This window comes from Lynx canadensis, chromosome A2, assembly GCF_007474595.2.
Source record: "Lynx canadensis isolate LIC74 chromosome A2, mLynCan4.pri.v2, whole genome shotgun sequence".
Classification (NCBI taxonomy): domain Eukaryota; kingdom Metazoa; phylum Chordata; class Mammalia; order Carnivora; family Felidae; genus Lynx; species Lynx canadensis.
The window spans coordinates 30,507,629-30,526,320 of NC_044304.2; positions in this window are offsets into that span (position 1 = coordinate 30,507,629).

Consider the following 18,692-nt stretch of genomic DNA (forward strand, 5'->3'; position numbering starts at 1 on the left):
CCCAAAGGTTTTCTATTGCTAGTCTGCTCTTTTCCTGGTCCTTTGGTTAGGAGAATAGGCTTTTATTGGAGTTTTTTGTCTGTAATATTTGGTAGTTCAGAGCTGAAGGCTCTGATGTATGGATGTAGAGAAGCCAACAAGGGAGTCCAAGGAACTCAGTGATATGTTATTCTTCAATTCCCAAGGTCCTTGGGCAGCCCGCCCTCTTCTTTGTACTTTTCAAAGTCATCCTGTACAGTTTATTATGTTAAGTCCAGAGATTTTTCGTTGCAAGAGGGAGGCCCCAGATGGAGTAGAGCTACTCTTTGGGGTATGTGAATTACAGTCCTATGAAACTGTAAATTGTTACAATTATCATTATGATCTTGATGCTGGCCCAGTGAAAACAAAAATGTGGGTCTCCATAGAACTGCTTTTGTGATTTTTTTCCTTGTATGGGAAGTTGTATTTTCAGCAGGTGCCTCATAATTTTCCAAGGCGTTTCTAGTTTTAACATTCAAAATATACTTTTACCCTTTGTGTGTGGGGCAGCCCGTAAAGAGGAAGTACATTGTGCCTCATTTTAACCAGTGCAGTGAGAAGAATAATAAAACTTCTCCAGGGTAACACCAAACAGGAGCTCTTGAGAGAATGATGCACCCTCACTCCCGTTGGAACAGCACCACACTCAACATTAAAGGGAATACACTAACCAAGGTGTTAAATGGATTTGCTTTAGATTGTACATTTTCTCATTTTCTTATACACTACTTTAAAAAGGCGGTGGTGAAATTATAAAAACCCACACCTATTACTGACCCGGACCTATGAGCTTTCTATTAAGCACAAGTGATTCAAAAAAAAAAAAAAAAAAAAAAAAAAATTAACTATTCAAGGAACTCTATGTGCTCCAGCGACCGGCCCTCCAATGGCTTTGATATTTTCATAAATGTCGCTGAAGACAGGACACACACAACTCATGGGTTCCTTGCTGATTCTCACCTCATCGGCCCACTATTGTGGCCTGACCAGGAGACCACCAAGACTAATCGTGTGAGGCTCTACATGAGAGGTTGGCAAACTACAGTCCATGGGTTACATGTGCTGCTTTTGTAAATAAGATTTTATTGGAACACAGCCACGTTCATTCTTTTATGCACTAAGGCTTCTTTCAGGCTGTAACAGCAGACTTTTGTAACAGCACCTGAGTGTGTGTGGCCCACAAAGCCAAAAACACTTGCTATCTGCCCCCCCCACTTGCTTTTTTTTTTTTTAATTTTTTTTCAACGTTTATTTATTTTTTGGGGGACAGAGAGAGACAGAGCATGAACAGGGGAGGGGCAGAGAGAGAGGGAGACACAGAATCGGAAACAGGCTCCAGGCTCTGAGCCATCAGCCCAGAGCCTGACGGGGCTCGAACTCACGGACCGCGAGATCGTGACCTGGCTGAAGTCGGACGCTTAACCGACTGCGCCACCCAAGCGCCCCCCCACTTGCTTTACAAATAAAGTTTTCCAACCACTGGTCTACATCTTACTCACCAACGTCACTGTTCTCTTTGCTTCCTTCTCTTCATCTTCCTGACTTATGAGCTCTTGAGTCTTCCAAGGAGTAGTTCCTACATGTCCCTTCATCTCTTCTGACTTCTTAGGTCAATGGTTCTTAATCCCAAGAATCACTTGGAAAGCTTTTTAAAAATACTCATGACTTGTTGTCATGCCAGAGGTTTTGATTTAATTAGTCAGGTTGTGGCTCAGTCCTCAGTATTTTCTGAAAACTCCCAAGGTGATCCCAACGGTATAGCCAGGGAGTGGGAACAGTTACTCTAGACGATCCGGATTAGCTTCAAAGCTTTATATTAACTACCTATCAACAACTTCCAAATTCTATCTCCAATCCCAACATCTCCTCTGAATTCCATATTCATGTGTCCAGCTGCTTCCTTGACATGTGTCCACCTGCAGTTCTAACAGGCATCTCAATCAGAACACATGGAAATCAGAACTCGTGATTTTCTCTCCTCTCAGCGAATGATATTCCATTCTTTCAGTTGCTCAGGATAAAAATCTTAAGGCATTTTTGACCCCTCTCCCTTTTTTAATGTCCCACCTGTAATCCACTAGCAAATCCTACTGTCCCTTCAAATTACATGAGAGTCCACCTGCTTACCATCCCTCCTCTTGTCCTGTGCCCCAAGCTATGATCATGTGTCGTAGGGTTCCTATTGCCATGGTCTCCTGGTTTCTGCCCTTGGCCCCTCTGAAGGTTTTGTTAAAACAGAAGCCAAAATGACTGTGATAAATAATGAGTCGGATCAAATCACTCCTTTGTTCAAAGACTAAGAATGGCTTTCTAACTTTCTCAAAGCAAAAACCAAAGTTATTACACTGGCCTCAAGGACTTGAATGACGCAGCTTCCCGTTATGTCTCCCTCTGTCTCTCCTCCCACCTTGTTTCTCCTCACTCTGGCTGAGCCACACTGGACTCTTGGACAGTCCTTCAATATACCCTCTCCCCAAGAATATCTGCACCTTCTCCCCGGAGTGCTGCCTCTACCTTCGGATAGCCTCATGATTTCCTCTTGAGTATTACCCTATAAGGGATGCGTGCTCAGACCACAAAATCTCAAATAGCTTTCCTAAATATTTTCTTTCCCCTTATTTTATTTTTTTCCTCAGAGCACTTACAGTGATATTGTTTGTTTAGGCTTTGTCCCCCCGCTTACTAGAATGTATGCTACAATTAGAGCATAGCTGCTGTGATGCACAACCCCAGTGGGTGCACATCATTGTCTATGTGAATGTGTCCCTGAGAATTGTGCAGTGCACAGCATGAGCAGCTGCATGTAGTAACCATGCATCAAAGCAAAGAGCTTAGTTTAGTTTGCTGTATTTCTGGGGCCTTGAACACTGCCTGAGGCAAAATAGGCTGCTATGTTTGGTAGATGAACTGTTGAACATATACCATTTATAATTTTGTCTGGATTGATATTCATGGAAAAGACGCTTTGAGGTACTTTTCTACACTGTTTACAATATGTTCTCTCTCATCTTGACATTTTATATAATTTTATGTAATCCATATAATATATAATTATATATAATTTTATGTAATATATAATTAATGATTTATATTATAAAATTTGTACAGTTTTAGATGAAGTTTTTTCTTCGTATTTTTTAATACTGTGATATCAATACCTATTTTTCTCTTGCTTGTTTTCATGAACAAGATGAAGTCTTCCATAAGTTATTTGACTAGCAGCCCCTATCATTCATTAACATTGAGCTCCAACTTTAAAAAAAAATCACATTGGGGTGCCTGGGTGGCTCAGACAGTTAAGCATCTGACTTCAGCTCAGTTCATGATCTCGTGGTTCATGAGTCTGAGCCCTGCACTGGGCTCTCTGCTGTCAGCACAGAGCTCTCTTCCAATCCTCTGTCTCCCTCTCTGCCCCCCCCCCCCCGCTGCTCCTTCTCTCTCTTTCTCTCAAATAAATAAATAAAAACTAAAAAAAAAAAAAAATTAAATTAAAAAAAAATCACATTTTTAACCTGCCATCATAAAAGTATTATTTATGGCATGCCTGGGTGGTTTAGTCAGTTGAGCATCTGTCTGACTCTTGATTTTGGCTCAGGTCATGATCAGGGTCATGGGATCCAGCCCCGGGTCGGCCTCCACGCTGAGTGTGGAGCCTGCTGAAGATTCTCTCTCTCTCTCTCTCTCTCTGCCTCTCTTGCCTATCTGCGCTCTCTCTCTAAAATATTTTTTTTAAAAAACTTACTTATTTTATGTCTCCCTCTATAGTGGACAGTAAGCTCCAGGGATGTAAAGATTTTATTTTGTTCACATCTTGGTCTACAATAGGTGCTCAATAAGCATTGGTTAAACGAAGAAAGGAAAAGAAAAAGAAGGAAGGAAAATTAGAAGGAAGGCAGACAGATATAGAGGAACTCAGAGGGATCAGAAAAGTTGGTACTAACAGAGCTGGAGGCTTGTCTATTAGTCAGTGTATCTGATTCATACACAGACCAAAATAGAGTCTGTTCTCAGCTATATGGGTTGATGGTCTGTATCAATCAAATTCCAAAGATTATTTCCAAATATTATCTTCTGAATCAAAAAAGAAAAAAACTAAATATGTCCCCATTAAGATCATAAACATTTACAGATGAATGGATAAAGAAGAAGTGGTAATATATACAGAGAAAGATTATTCACCCATAAGAAAGAAGAAAATTCCACATTTGTGCCAATATGCATGGGTCTTGTGAAATAAACCTAGTATTACTTATAAGCGGAATCTGAAAAGAAAAAAAAAAAAGGGTCAAACTACAGGAACAGAGAGTAGAAAAGTAATTGCCAGGGGCTGGACAGGCAGGGGTAGAGACAGGGAGAAATTGGCCAAAGGTACAAACTTTCAGTTAAGATCAACAGGCTCTGAGGACCTAACGTAAAACATGGTGACTTGGGACCCCTGGGTGGCTCAGCCGGTTAAGGGTCCAACTTCAGTTCAGGTCATGATCTCACAGTTCGTAAGTTTGAGCCTGCCTCGAGCTCTGTGCTGATAACTCAGAGCCTGGAGCCTGCTTCAGATTCTGTGTCTCCCTCTCGCTCTGCCCCTCCCTAGCTCACACTGTGTTTTTCTCTCTCTCAAAAATAAATAAATATTAAAAAAAAAAAAACAAAAACATGTGACTTGCTGGTAACCCTGTATTATATAATTGAAATCAGCTATGAGACTAGAACGTAAATGTTCTCACGCAAAAATAAAATAAATAAATAAATGTGTAAGGTGAAGGATATGTTAATTAGATGGGGGAGGGAATCTTAGGCTATGTGTATATATATATATATATATATATATATATATCCAGTCACCATAATGTGCACTAAATATCTTACAATTTTGTATGTCAAATGTACTTCAATAAAGCTGAATTTTTTAAATGAAGAAAAAAAGACGAATTAGCTGGAGAATCACAAAAGGAAGAGGTTAAGGGAATATATTTTGCAGTCATACTGACCTTGCCATCATTGCCACTTAAAAAAAAAAGAAAAGATAAATACTTGATGGTTTTGGAAATAAAATCAATGGGGATAGTCAAAATTATATTAAAAAGCATACTTTAAAAAAATTCACTTATAAAATCTAACTTGTTGAATACAGGAGAAAAAAGCTAATGTCATTAAATAATTAGAAACAATATTATAAAAATTAGGCCTGAACATAGGTCCTTTGCGTCAAATAAAACTCTAGATACTTAGTATTCTGGAAATCACATTGATTTTGTTTATTTGTTTATTTTTCTTTTTTTTTTTTTTTATTTTTTTTTCAACGTTTTTAATTTATTTTTGGGACAGAGAGAGACAGAGCATGAACGGGGGAGGGGCAGAGAGAGAGGGAGACAGCATCGGAAACAGGCTCCAGGCTCCGAGCCATCAGCCCAGAGCCTGACGCGGGGCTCGAACTCACGGAGCGCGAGATCGTGACCTGGCTGAAGTCGGACGCTTAACCGACTGCGCCACCCAGGCGCCCCTATTTGTTTATTTTTCTAATGCATTTTATTTATATTGATTATCTTGATGAACTTTGTTGTTCTTGTTTTGATAATTTGCCTTCTTTTCTTTCTACTTCTGTCTTGAAAAGATGCATCCCCTGAATTTAAAGACCAGAATGATGGACAGGAATCCATACGAACCAAAAGCTTGAGAACACATTTTTCCCCCCCATTGACAGCAAATCTTGATCTGCTCCAGAAAAAAAAAAATTCTTCCTTATGATAATGAAGGGAAGAACAAACAAACTGATATACAGGAAAGGATTATCCCACAAAGGTTGAAAAGAAACAGTGGTGCTTTCTAAAATTTTTCCCAGTGTCCTTATATTGCTTTCATGTTGAATTCTGCATCTTTTCATGAAATGTCACCCATGACTTTTCTCCAGTCAGCTTTAGCTGCTATATCTGTGAAATTTTTGTCTTGAGCCACATAATTGCAAATTGTGAGCAACTCATCTTTCAGATGCTAGAGGAAAGAAACTCAATCTCCAAATGATACTTTTCTTATCTATGGATAAGGGGGAGAAAGTCTTATATATACTGTCATGTTTCCTCAGAAAAACTGCCATCTCTTTAAAAAAAATACTGTTTGAAAGCAGTAAATGGTACAGAACAACAAGCTGTCAGAGGAAAGACCAGGGATATTTTAAGACCTGGCATAACATTTGTAGAAATTCTCAGCACCGGAGTAGACATCATAATCTTGGGAAAGGTTGCACTGAATTCAAATGACTGATCTTCACATGGATGGAAGGGTATTTCTCTGCCTTAAAGGAAAAATGTTCTTGATTGGAAAAGAGATCTGCTCAATTTATGCCTTTTTTAGATTCTTTGCTTCAAACAGATTGTTGTAAGACTGTTAACTGATTTTTTTTAAAAAGTCTGTTAACTGATAATATTTTAATCAGTTTATCTTAATTCCTTCAGGCAACTCAAGGACAGGAAAGACTAAACATAACTGGGATATTAGGAGTGGTGATGGGGAAATATTTTTTTTTTTTTCTGCAAGAAGTCAAACAATGTAAGGAAAGAAGAATAAGGTGCAATTAATGATTACTTTTTAATGTGAACAATGAAGAAACATGTCCAGAGGGAACATGTGAATTTTCAAATGAGAAGAAAGTGATTTCTTCTCTTATACGAATTCTCTATCTGTAATATAAACATTTAATTAACTACTTTATCTGCCGTTGAGAAAAAGAAAAATAGAAGACTGAAAGAGATAAAAACTAAATTATACTGCAATCAACCAGGAGTGAAATACTAAGTAAAACTATAAAGAAAATGCCTCACACTTAAAAAGAACGAAATACAGACAACAATGAGATGAGAACATTTCCCTTATTTCCTTCTTTAATTAACCAACCTGAGCTGGTAGCAAGATACTCTGAGTTCAAAGTGCTGCAGAGACTGAAAATGATCCACCTTCACTGTGTGATGCTTTCACAAAACGATGGGCACTAAAGAAAACCGTCTCTAACAATGAGAAGTCTATCATTTCTCACAATCAAGCTTTCTACGCTTGTACTGCAAGTTTTATCTCTAAGTATTTTTACACCTATTGTCTACTGGATTGGACAAAACAAAGGGGAAATATCCACAAAGCTAATGTTGGTGAGTAATTGAAGCGATAACTAAGTTCTGAGTGGCATTTCCATTTCTGTTCTGCTAAAGTGAATGATGGTAAGTAGATGTTAAGTCGAAAATTCTAATTGCTTTTGAGATGGGGATTAAATCTATCAATGATTTTTGCCCTGTTCTCTTATTTTAGATATGGTTGTGAATCCTATATGAAAGTATATTCCTTTCCTCTTCACTCCCACACATTCAGGCCACACACAAACTCACGTATACATTTACGGTTTTGTATATGGTTTGCAGACACATTACCTTATAGACCAGGCAAGTAACATAAAGGAGGAAAAGCCTGTATATGAGACAAGAGTGAGGACTGCAGCAAACTTGAGTAAGTCAATCACTTGAGGGGATAACTCCTAATTATCTCCAGTCAATTACTGACACAGGAGAATGTAAGTCAGTACTGCTAGATTTTCTTATTTTGCAAGAGAAGCCATGAACCCATATGTTTTATAAAATCTCTCAATATTTACATAGTGTCAGTTAGTTCAACCTAACTCAACAAACAAACAAGGGAACAGAACACCTTCCTCACTAAAAGCTTATGTCAATAGGTTGTTTTTAATCAGTTCCCTATCAGGATATTGCCTCTGGCTTGGCAGAGAATATGAGGAGGCTTATATTTTAATTTCTCCTTTTCACTCCCGTAGGCTGGGAGGTCTTGGACAAGTCCTATAAATATAAGGAAATTTATCACAAAAACAAACTGATTTGATGTTTTAAAGGATAAGAGAATTTAGAGAACATTTTATCCCACTTATTTATTTTAGAGATGAAGGTATTCAAGTCTAGATAGACCGCTTGATTTATCTAAGGTCCTAGGGGAAAGTAATGTAAGAGTTTACACTAGAAACATAACTTCAGGACCCCAGTCCATGGAGCTACTCTTGTTTAAAGCAACGAGAATATTCAGGTCAAGCAGGGATGAAATCATAACTACAATTTTTAATTAAAAAAATTCACTGTTTAAGAACCACTAGAGAACCTCTCCAGCAATACAGCATAGTCTCTATCACAACCTTTTTTTAGAATTATTTTTTAAATGTTTATTTATTTTTGAGAGACAGAGTGCAAGCAGGGGAGGGACAGAGAGAGAGGGAGGCACAGAATCTGAAGCAGGTTCCAGGCACTGAGCTGTCAGCACAGAGCCCGAGGTGGGGCTTGAACTCATAAGCTGTGATAGCGACCTGAGCTGAAGTCAGATGCTCAAATGACTGAGCCACCCAGGTGCCCCTCTATCACAATTTTACTCTGAAATCTGCACTGAACGGATCAATGAGTAAATGAATACATTATGAGAGAAATCATTGTAGTCAGGACAAAAAGGTCGTCATTAAGAAGCCAATGACCAAAACAACGGAGGGAATCTGTGGTTCAGGGATAAACTGAACTCATGAAAATGACTTACTTCTCACTGGAAACAGTATTAAATAAAAGAGAACAAAACAGCTCCTTCCTGATGAATCTCTGATTTAGAGCTGAATGGGAATGAATATAGTCTTTCCTAGATATGATTTCTGACTGCTCTTTACTAATGCTGGAAATTCAATTTATTGACTCTATCAAAGTGCCCTGCAGAGAAGAGTATACGCCCTGGCTGAATGTAGGAGATAAAAAGAAACTCGATATTAAAGATGGTTTACATGATAGGCCACAGAAAATATAGCCAAGTCAAGCATGCCCTTGCTTGTGGCTTATTAAAATTCCTTTCTTTTTTCAGGAAAATGTATATACTTTATGGAGCTCTGGCCTAGAATTTAATGCACGTTGTTTTTATATTCCCTGTGAATTCCCGCCGCTCCCAAGCTCAAAAAACTTGTCTCCTGCCTTCCTCTCCAGTTGGCCTACTGATTAATTTTTCTCTTTTATGAAAAATTGAAATGCGAGACGAATAAGATAAGCATTGTCCAACTCTTAAAAATGTTAAGGATTGGTTTGAAATATTCTTATAAAGTATCAAGCAGAATAAATAAATGATACAGATGACAGTCAATGAATATGATAAATTATGCCATCAATATTCTAGTTTGATGTAACAGGGTGAAGCTCCCCTCTGTAAAATATTTCTTGTTGCATAAAATTTTACCTATCATTTTTCCACCTTGTCCTTTAACACCCCCATAAAATGCGGTGTTAGTAGAACACGTAAGAGAGGATTGTAAATTTTATTTACGATTATTTGGTTTTAGATTTGTAGGTAGCTGGCTGGAAAGGTCAGGTATGAAGTCCGGGTGGAAATACGTGACGCGTGAGTCAGAGCCATGGTCAATGCCACTGCAGGACATCCACACAGTGCCTACACTCAGTATGAATGCTTGTGGAGTTTCTGCCCATTGTGGTTCAAATCACAGAAATGGGGATTTTGAGTCAATGCAAAAAAGACCGTCTACTGAGATGAGAAATGCGTTGCATTGGTTCATGCAGGTTCTTTGCTTTGTGTGTGTGTTTGTTTTCAAGTCTCCTTTTCCTCGAGATGAGTGTAAGCAGATATTTCAACTCATGAATATCTATCAGTTGGCCTACGTGTGTCCCATTCTGAGACACAATGGCTACTCTTGGAGGCTACGAAACATTCTTTGGGAAAGTGATAACTGGCATTTATTGAACACTTACACGTGCTAGGCACTAGGCACTAACTTCCATGTATTATCTCTTGTAAATCTTACAATAACTGTATCGGTGTGAGTCTACTGTCAAAGTCTTTTAGCCTAACACTTAGGTTAAGCCACTTGCCCCATCCAGATCTTTCTGCCTAAAATGTTAATCCTCGCAAGGTTTCAACTTCATTCTTTTTTTTTTTTTTTTAAATTTTTTTTCAACGTTTTTTATTTATTTTTGGGACAGAGAGAGACAGAGCATGAACGAGGGAGGGGCAGAGAGAGAGGGAGACACAGAATCGGAAACAGGCTCCAGGCTCTGAGCCATCAGCCCAGAGCCTGACGTGGGGCTCGAACTCACAGACCGCGAGATCGTGACCTGGCTGAAGTCGGACGCTTAACCGACTGCGCCACCCAGGCGCCCCGTCAACTTCATTCTTTAGTGTCACGATCGCAGAATGACTGGGGACTTGGTAATGGTCATAACATTAAGATCATTCATTTCAGCCATGAAAACAAACTCTGGAAAAATACCTGAATCTATCGTGAATTGGACAAGAGCTTTAAATATGTTTTCTGTCCTAGGTTCTTAATCCCCTTTGGTTTTATTTCCATGGAGATTTACGCTGTTTTGGCAGCCACAGCTCACTGTTGACTCAGAGTATTCCTACCAGCCATTAAAATCCCCATCCGTTTTTGTTTTTTTTTTTTAAATCCATGCTACTAAGAAGTCTTGTTTTTTTCCCTTCTCTACTCACACTGGAGGAACTTTTGGACATAAGTGCTGAATTTAGCTTTGTTAACAATATTCATCTAAATTTTTCTGATCTTTGTTTTTAAATAAATTATAGACAGGTCTAGGAATTATGATGTTTTGGTATTTTCTTGATCTTCAACAGCAAAACATCCATGGATTTTGGCTATTTTTGAACTGCCCAGTTTGAGCATCGTTCCTACTTGGAGTGAATTATTAGTCTAAATCATGGTGGGAAGCAGATCCCCCAGCCTCCGATTATAGAACTCAAAGGAGGCAGAGTCCCTCTCCCTGTCCCTGGCAGCCTGGGCATGAGCCCGTGACTGGGACTGGCCATTCAGATGATCCTGCCAGGGCCCGAGAATCTTTTTTTTTTTTTTTTAAACATTTATTTATTGTTGAGAGACAGAGAGAGACAGAGCATGAGCAGGGGAGGCGCAGAGAGAGAGGGAGACACAGAATCCGAAGCAGGCTCCAGGCTCCGAGCTGTCAGCACAGAGCCTGACGCGGGGCTTGAACCCACAAACCGCAAGATCATGACCTGAGCCAAAGTCAGCTGATTAACCAACTGAGCCAGCCAGGGGCCGCGGGGCCCGAGAATCTTAAGGGAATGATATGGAGATGTAGGAACAGTGCAGACATACTCACAGGGAGGTGGCAAGGCAGAGGATGCAGCTTTGAAAGGCCGAGGCATGGGGCTGGCTCCTGCGTTTTCACAGCATGGCCTGGGCTGGTTCCTGCTGCCCACGTTTCTTCAGTTCTTGAGCATCCACAGAGTTGTTTCTTCAGCCTTCACATACATGCCTCTCCCACCCCCACAACTCTCTTTGGTGCTAAAGATAGCCAGTCACTTTCCAGCACTTGCAACTGCAACCCTGACGGTGGCAGTTCACCCCTCTGGTCTTCTGCTCTCACATGAAAGTGAGAGCCCGCCATCTCACAGCTGGACCAGAGCCACAGTCTCCTGCCTCTGCGTTCCCCCACACCGTGATCTTCATCCTGCAGCCCACTGGGCCATCACTTAAAACTGCAAGTCGTGTGAGGCCACTCATCGCATGAAACCCCTCAGTGGCTTTCCATCACATGAGGACCCAAACCCTAGCCTTCTACCTTGATTGCCTCCATTTTCAACCTCACATCCCTTCACTTCCTCCCACCCCCAAACTCCAATCCTTGATTACACAGAGCCTGGTCTTACTTCTGAGTATTTATGCTTTGGGGCGGTTGCTAGATTTAAAAAGCTCTTTCACTATCAGGAGGATTAAAAAAAAATCAGTTGCTGTTTACCTGGAATTCAAATTTTACTGGGCGTGTCCTATATTTTTGTTTGCTAAATCTGGAAACTTATACCTGCGGTTCCTCGGCCTGGCCCTCTCCTCTCTCACTTCCTCACTGAGGCCTCACTAAATCACCTATCCAAAGATGCCACCCCCCACCAATGATGCTGCCTTTACACCATATTTATCAAAGCACTTACTCTCTCTCCAGTTACCTTACACTTCCATTCGCGACTATATATAGGCTTACCTGTTTTGGATGTGTCTCCAACTAGAAAGTGAATTTCATGGGGACACTGGTCTTGACTGCACTGGCCTCTGCTGTACTCCAGCACCCAGAACTGTGAATGGCAAGCGGGAGATGTTCCATAAATATATACTGGAAGAGCAAGTGAAATTAATGTCTGATAGGAAGCCAAAGAGGGAACCCGAAATTCAATCATTTTCCCAGGAAAATCTTTCTCCTTTCCTTTTTTAAAAAAGTTTCTAACTGTGTGCCAATTACCCCAGAACTTTAAAAGTAATCTATATAGTAATAGCACTGGGCTTGCATAAAAGTCCACTTGCAATAAGGCATCTTACCCAAAAGCCATGGTTATTTCATTAGGAATACTCAACGGGACACTGACTCCTAGGAAGCTACGTGTAGTTTCCTTTCTCCTCAATGAAGGTAGGATAATTATACCATTTTTCAAATCTAATTTGCTTTGTATCCTCTCGCTGAAAGGCGAGAAAGACACAATGAAGACTTGCCTTATTGTTTTTCTATTTTTGTTTGAACACGGATTTGAAAAGGATCCCTCACTGTTCCCCTTATTTCTCTGACACCCTGAATGTTCCTTGTGCTACCTCCAGTATGATGAATGGGACGCCAGGACCACATGAGTTTATTACATGAGGAGGCATCTGTTTTTCCCCTTTTCAGCCCAGCTTCATAAGAGCCATCAGTATTTTAATAGAGTTGGGTATCTATCCGGAGGTTTATAAACCTGGGAAAATGAGTTTGTGTTCCACAATGTAGACATGGATAGTTTTATTAATTTGGAGAACTGATCCCCCTGGAGAATGAGATTCTGTTTGAGCTGTCGGCTAGCCTTTCAGTCGTTCTAAAATCCTATGCTTCTATTTTGTGAATAGAGCTGCAGAGCCTACAGAGAGATGCAACCTTTCTATAATTTGGAGAAGGATGGGGCCAAATGTGAAGTGAAATTGAGAATGCACATCATTGTGACAAGAGCCCCATCCAGACTGAGAGAGGGAGGGAAATAGAGGCAGGAAAAGAGGGGGCAGGTGGGGAGGAAAGAATTTACTGATCCTGTAACTGAGAAGTCTGGAGGTAGGTCTGGCTCAGGTATGGTTTGATACAGGGGTGCATCTCATGCCATCTCACTTTTTCTGTCTCCAACTTCCACCTCCTTCTTGCCTGGCTCCATTTTTGGTAAAGTTGTCCATAAAACAGTGGCATGATGCCTGCCAGTCTCTCCAATCTCTATTTCATCCAACTAGTGACCCCAGCAGAAATAAGAACATCTCTTTGCTAATTCTGTCAACAAATGTCCCAGCGCTGATTCTCGAGAGGCTAACAGCTGGCTCAAGTGCCTTCCCTTGAAGCCATGTCTGTCACCAGGGGGATAGAACATACTTATTAGCCAGCCCAGGTCAATCCTGCCCCTTGGTCAAGGAGGAAGTGGTAAGTAATATTGACTGTGAGTGGGGAAGGGCTGATTTATTGAAGAAATTTGGGGTGCTGTTTCTAAATAAAGAAGGAATGATTATATAGCCTTCTTCTCCGCCCCGCCCCCACTTCCCCTTTCCCCATAATGCTCTAGTGCTCTTACACTAATGACTTCCTAATAGCTCAGTACATTTGGAGGCCCAGAGGCTGCCATCACTTCATTGTACCAAGATGAACACTGCAGACATGTTAATATAAACTGGACACGATGTACATTTGGCTTTCAAAAGACTAGACAGCAACCAGCAAAGTATATTCCTGAAGGTGTTTTCTTTCAGGCAACAAGTCACAGAGCAGAAGAAAGACCCTTCCTTTGCGAGACTTTCACATACTACATGTTTCCTCATCCTATTTCTCTCAGTTCTCTCAAATTCAGGAGTGTTTTTGGAAAGAACAACACAGCTTCGAGTAACAATAGGGACTGCCTACATTATTCATCTAAATTTAACTTATAGATGAAATAATGATTATGCCCCATTCCTAAATATATAAAATCATCACCATGCATAATAATGATAAGCCATCTTGCTGTGTGCTTCCTATTCCCCAGTCACTAAGTGAATAATGCTACAACAACCTTATGGGGCAGGTACTATTATTACCTCCATTTTACAGATAAAGAAACCGAGGCACAGAGAAGTTAAGTAACTTACGCCAAGTAACACAGCTATGAAATTGTAGAGCTGGACTCAAACCTAGGCAGTCTGATTTGGGCATCTGTACTTTCACCATCAGATTTTGTGTTTCTTACCACATTTTGAATTTGCACGATCATCCTCCCTGAAGTGGTGTATCTGAGTGTTATCAGCCATACTCTGCCAATGATGGAACCAAGGCTCAGAGAAGGGAGGAGGGCAGGTTTCAGATTTTCTGACTCCTATCTTAGCATTGTCAGTAATTCCTGGCTCGTGTTCTAAGATGTCCTGCCTGCACCGTGCTCTCCCATCCCCCTACCACTCCTTCCAGGCAAACCTAGCGTGGGATAAACAAACATCAGACCAACCCGTGACGATGGTGAGAACAAAACCATTGGACCCAGACTGCTTTCGTCTGGATGCCAACTCCGTCTCTTACTCACGGGCCCATCACCCCCAAACTTTAAAAAAGTAATCTGTATAGTAACAGCATAGGTTATGACTCCTCTGGTCTTCAGTAAGTGCCCCAAAGAGTCCCTATAAATAAGGATGAAATGAATTACTGTCTATAAGAGTGTTGAGAACAGTGCCTGGCACACAATACAATACATATTCCAGGACCCATGTGTGCAGGGCCTTTTACTATTAGTTGTCAGGACTTCATACTGTTTAAAACACAAATCATCCCTCCCACCCCACACCCAAGGACATGTGGTAATGAATTTACTTTGTATTCTAATGATCTCTCTCTTTCAATATCTATATCTACACTCAACCTTTTTTTACTAGTGTTCTTACTCCAACAGAGAGAGTCTCATGACTCTGGCCATTTTCTGTCAAGTTAATCTGCTGACTTGGAATAACAAGCATGAGGAGGTGTGGGAGACCAAAGCCTAGGTGTGGAACAGTCAGGAGAAGTGAGACGGAACCTGAACCCAGGCACCTAAGGACCTGTGTGATCTTAGGAAAGTTACTCGACTTCTCTGAATTCCACTCCGTTCTGTGAAAAATGAGACTAGGAACACTTCCAGAAACGAGTGATGTGAGGCTGACTAGTGCATGTACTAAAGGCATGGCACACAGCCGGAAGTGGCAGCCGTTACCAGTAATGATTCAGCAGGCCTCCAGTTCTTATGACATCAGTGTTTTTCTGATTACGTGCTTTTTGCCTGTGAGAGCAGAGTCTCTGGAAGGTCTTTCAGAATTTTGCCTGCTTTGTGATGGTCTTTGCGGGCAGACGGTTCAGAGCAATGCCCCTGTTTACTGGCCAGCTCTTTAGTCTCCAGACATAAGCATTTTTATATTTACTCTTCATGAATATAGCAGTTATGTGATGTTTTAAAACTGTGGCCCAGTAATAAATGCCCAGCAGCCCAGACTCAGCTTCTATTTACTGAATCTCTGTGTGCCAGACATTTTACTATCGTCTACGCACTGAGCCTAGGACACTGGGAATTAATGGAACAGGAAATGCAACTTGCCTAAGTCATCAAGTTCCAAAGATGGGGGGCCAGCTCTAAAACTCATGCTCTTCCAGTCTGTTAATTATTTTCCCTCCTCTCCTTCTCCCTTTCCCTCCTGTCTTCCCTTCTTTCCTTCCTCTCTTCTTCACTCCCTCTCCTTTCTTCTTTCTTTATCACCTCTTCTTTCCCTCCCATTCCCCCTCTCTTTTTTTTTTTTTTAATGTTTATTTATTTTTGAAAGAGAGAGCACGAGTAGGGAAGGGACAGAGAGAGAAGGAGACAGAGAATCTGAAGCAGGCTTCACGCTGACAGCAGAGAGCCGATATGGGGCTCGAACTCACAAACCAAGAGGTCATGACCTGAGCTGAAGTCAGATGCTTAACTGACTGAGCCACCCAGGTGCCCCTCCCTCACCTTCTTCTTCATCCAACAGATGTTTTCTGAGGACCTACAAGAATGTCAGTGTCTTGCTGATGTCTGGGACAAAAAAAAAAAAAATGAAGGAAACACTTCCAGATACACGTGACTTACTAGTCTCGAAAATCATTTTCTCAAGTAACTGTGGGGTTCTCATGAGTGAATACCCACCAGAACTCAAATCTTGGACAATCTATTGGTGTCATCCCAGATGATTTCAAGTAAAGTTTTTTGTTTTCTTTTGAAACGTTGACATGTAGGCTCTTGCCATGAAATTTGAATTTAGAGTATGGATTTTATTAATGAAAGAAACAATACAAATACAAAAAATAGAAACATCTAAGGGTGAAAATTAGGCCATGAAACTATCAGTATATTGGTGCTTAAAAGGATATTACTGTGGTATCATATTCTATGCCCATATAACTTTCTTAAATCCATTTGTATAGGCCTGACAAGGAGAAGGAAAGGTAGAGTGAGTAGAAGGGAGATGACAGAGAGAGGACAATGTAAATAATGCAGGAAATGTAAGCCGTACTCCATCAGCGTCCGCCTTGGATTGAGCTTGGGATCTGATGGGAATCTACTATTTCCAGGCTTACCTCACAGTGCAGGTACCTTGCCATGCTTCATGTGATTCTAGAGCTTAAAAGTATTTTTTTTTTATTATACATGTCCCCTAAATGCCAAGGACCTAGTGCTCAAAAAAAAAGGGGAGGGGGGCGGTGATCTTAATGGCTGTGCAAGAGTGACGGACAACAGCATGTTGATCTCTAATGCAGTGCCATTTAAGGGCTTATCAAGATGGTAATTTTGATGGCACACATCTTTCAGCTTACGTTCTGACTTTGGAAGCTTAACGTCTTGTGGTAAAACACACCTCTGCAGTATGTTTAAAATCAGCGTCTGCTAAGCTCCCTATGTAATATATAATGGATGTGCATTTGCAAATTGTAATAATCTCTAGAAGGAGATAATTTGCAAGGACATTAACTTGATAGGCAGGGCACCATTAATTAGAAATCTTAGCATGTTGACTTCTAAATGGCGAATTAAGCCTCTGTTGAGATCAACTGCAGGTAAGAGGCAAGGAAGAACAACCCAGGAATATGAAAATAGTGTTCACCTTTGAATTTGACTCAGCTCAGAGAGACAGTAAAGTCCAGGAGGAAATCTGGGTAAGAAAAAAGTATCCACCAACATATTAAAAAAGAAACCACAGGGAAAAATAAAAGCTTTCAAAATTAAAAATAGAATCCATTACCTGTTGAAACACTTGCATCACTGCGAGATCTGAAAACACTCTCCGGATGGCTTTTTTAAAACAAGTGTGTAAAATGTCTTGAAATCCTCCAGAGACACACCAACCATTTTACTAGATTTAAATATTTCTTATATAATTTGACATTATGGTGTTTTTCCCCACACATCACAAGAATGTAAAGTGATACCATTTTAACTGTCAAGAAATAGAGAAGCATCACACTTATATTTAAGTCCTGCCATTTTGTCACTTCTTTCTCCCTCTTAAAAATTTGATGGGCATCAGGAACCTCCATTCCTTAGTTTTAAACCTATCCATCACAACCTGGATTTGGACGTTGCTGAGTGTGTGCCTTTGAGAAGTTTTACCGAGGGTTGATCGGGGGGAGGGTGCGGGAGAGGGGTAAACGGGTGATGGGCATTGAGGAGGGCACTTGTTGGGATGAGCACTGGCTGTTGTACGTAAGCGATGAATCATGGGAATCTACCCCTGAAACCAAGAGCACGCTGTATACACTGTATGTTAGCCAACTTGACAGCAAATTATATTTAAAAACAAGAAGTAAGTTTTGAACTCTTCAATTATTGATCATTTGCTATAGTTTCCTGAGTAGTTTGGACTGAAAGCGGCAGGCTTGCCCGGAATCACCACAAAGAGGGATGGCTGGTAAGGCAAAGGACGCCCAAAGTTTTCTTCTCTCCTTCACGGACCACTCTCCAGAGGCGCGCTGGGCAGTAAATAAACAAGCTCCTCTTTTCTTCTGACTCTCACAACCCCAGGTAAAGCATGCCCCTGAGAAGCACGTTAGGGAACCGACAAAAGAAAAGTACCCCTCTTTCAGACATCTTATTATTTGGAAACCAACAAAGCGTCAGGTAACCATTTCACAAGTTTTTGATTAGAGTTTTCTCAGTTTTAAGCGACAGAACAACCCTGGACCTCTTTCTTATCTTAGGCAAGAGAAAGCGTACTCGGGAACCATAACCTAGAGAAGGTGCAGGCGCATGATAGAGGCTCCAAGGCAACTTCGAAAAGTGGTGACCCCAGACACATTATTACTAGGGAAGGGGCAGGCGGCCACAGGGCCTTTGCTGGGGCAAGTCCCACTGGCCCTTCCTCTGCTCCTTCTGCCATGTCCTCAAGATTCAAACACCTAGGACAGAGAGCCTCAGTGTCAGCCTTTAGGTAATAGGACTGCCACTTCCAGCCCAATCCAGCCTTCTAGTGAACTCTGAGTTATAAGAACTGTACTAAGTTCTCTCTTTTTTTTTTTTTAATTAAAAAAATTTTTTTTCAATGTTTATTTATTTTTGAGAGACAGAGAGAGACAGAGCGTGAGTAGGGAAGGGGGAGAGAGAAGGAGACACAGAAT